A 2,527-nucleotide genomic window follows, 5' to 3' on the forward strand; every position below is an offset into this window, starting at 1 on the left:
GAGTGTTCCTGGCAAGATCTATGCAAGTATACTTGAGAAACGGTTGAGAAGAATTGTGAAAGAAAAGCTTGGTGAAGAACAAGCTGGATTCAGGCCAAATAGAGGCTGTCAGGTTCAGATCTTCACTTTACGACAAATAGTCGAGAAAGCATGGGAATATAACAAAGATCTGTTTTAAGTTTTGTCGATTTGGAAAAGGCATATGACAAGGTACTAAGAGAAAAGCTATTCAATACGCTGCAGTTATATGGTGTCAATGGGGCATTATATCAAGCAATACTTAGTCTTTATTTGAGTTGTAAGTCAGCAGTTAGAATTGAAGTACAGGAAGATGGTTTAATGTTAAATCTGGTGTGAGACAAGGATGTACATTATCCCCTCTGCTATTCATTATCTATAAGGATCACATTATGAAGGAAAGTGGTAATAAACATGATATCAAAATTGGAGATGTTAATGTCAGCTCTTTGCTTTATGCGGATGATGTTATACTTCTAAATAAATTCGCTACAAGTCTGCAAGATTCTCTGACTAAATTGAATAGCTGTTGTAATAGATATGGTATGAAGGTCAGCAATAAAAAGACAAAGACAATGAAAATAGGCAGAATCGTTGAAAATGTCAACTGTGTTGTGAATGGAGAACCTGTGGAACAAGTAAAACATTTCAGCTATTTAGCCACGATTTTTACTGAAGATGGTAAATTAAATATAAAAATAGACCACAGAATCAGCAAAGCTGGTATGGTGGGAAGTCAATTGAATAAATTCATATGGAATAACAGAGAAATTAGTCGGAACACTAAATTAGCTGTATACAAGACAGTGTTCAAACCAGTTTTAACTTATGGATCTGAAGATGTGCTGGGTCAGAAGTAAAACACTTGACCAAAGACTACAGAACCACAGATATGAGAGCCCTGAGAAAGATTATAGGCATGAACAGATGGCATCAATGGCAATATCATATTAAAAACGAGGATATTAGGAAAGAACTTGACATTGTAAGCATCCAGGAACGCATTAGCAGAGCTAATCTCAGGTGGTATGGTCACTTAAACAGAAATGGTGAGGAAAGATTAGCAAAACAAGTGTTCTCTGCCAGGTTGCCAAGAAAACGACCCAGAAGAAGACCAAGATATAGGTGGATTGATACGGTACAAAGTGCCTTAGACCAGCGCTTCCCAAACTGTGGGCCGCGGCCCCCTTGGGGGTAGTAGGTTTTGTTGAGGGGGGCCGTGAAATAATGAAAACAAATTTAAAATGTTTTAAGACTAAGTAGAGTTTTTTTTATTTTAAAAGAAACGTATTTAACTTTTATTATTTATTATTTCTTTTTTGTTATTTTTTATATTTTAATGCAAAAATTCATACATTGGTGTTGGTTCACAAACTTTGCTTCCTGCGTATTTCGGCGCTTAATGAATATTAGTAAATATTGTTTATTCATATGTTTCATTTCAAAGCTGTGGTTAATTGTATTTATTTCGAATGCTCTCTGGGGAAGCACCAAATCTTCCTGTCCCTTTCATCATGTGTTCGTAATCAGGGACTGTTGATATTGACTTTATATACATATCAAAACTCGTTTTATATTATCACTGTCATCCGAGCTAGTTTTCTGTTACCAATAAAAGTTTTGCATATACTTCACACATGAAAAAAATCTTAAACAAGTTCATGTGGGGAGATAGTAACTCCATTGCAGTGGTAAACAACACCCCTCCCTAACAACCATTATACTGCAGAGGCAATAAAAACAAGTACTTTTATTATGCCAGTGAATAAGGTATGAGGAGTCTGTGTAATATATATTTCTTAACAAATAGTGCAATTAGAGACAACTGGGATAAAAACACACTAATTAATGAAAATCACATGTCCCATCATACAGAAACTATGCTGTATAGACTGAAACAAAACGATATGTTGCATGGGCAAGCACGGTATATAACTAAAAACTATTGTTATTAATTAGATGTGTGTGAGTTCGATTTCCCAAGGCAGCAATAAAATTCAACCGAACGTGTTAAAATTCGTAAAAGTGTTAAAACTAAGTAATATATATATATATAATGAATGTTATGGCAGTTTCACATGGAATCGGTTGAAGAGAGAGAGTTAGCATTTCAACTCAATTGTCAGCTATGCTTTTATCTTTCGGTTGCGCGACCTTTTGTTAATACCGCACCAATCATATGCACGTTTTAATAACCTGCCTTTGCTGTCTGTTTCGCATTAGGCTTAATTACCTTAAAGGGAGAAAAGTCACAAAAGAGAAAAATGTTCCTGGTCTGGGATTCCCTTATTCAGGTAATATTCACTAATTTTATGTTATCAGTCTGTGGTGTGCCAGTATCGGTAAGTGGTGATATTATTTGTTCTATTCTACGTTAAAAAAAATTAACCCTGAGATGGATAAGTGGCTGATAAAAAATTAAAAAAATTCCTGCGAACAATCAGAAGAAGCAGAAACAGATTCAAAAAAAAAAAAAAAAAAGGACAGTATTTCATATTTTACCAGAACA

This window comes from Typopeltis vanoorti, chromosome 13 (assembly GCF_054136105.1).
Source record: "Typopeltis vanoorti isolate ZY-2024b chromosome 13, IOZ_Tvanoo_1.0, whole genome shotgun sequence".
NCBI classification, from domain to species: domain Eukaryota; kingdom Metazoa; phylum Arthropoda; class Arachnida; order Uropygi; family Thelyphonidae; genus Typopeltis; species Typopeltis vanoorti.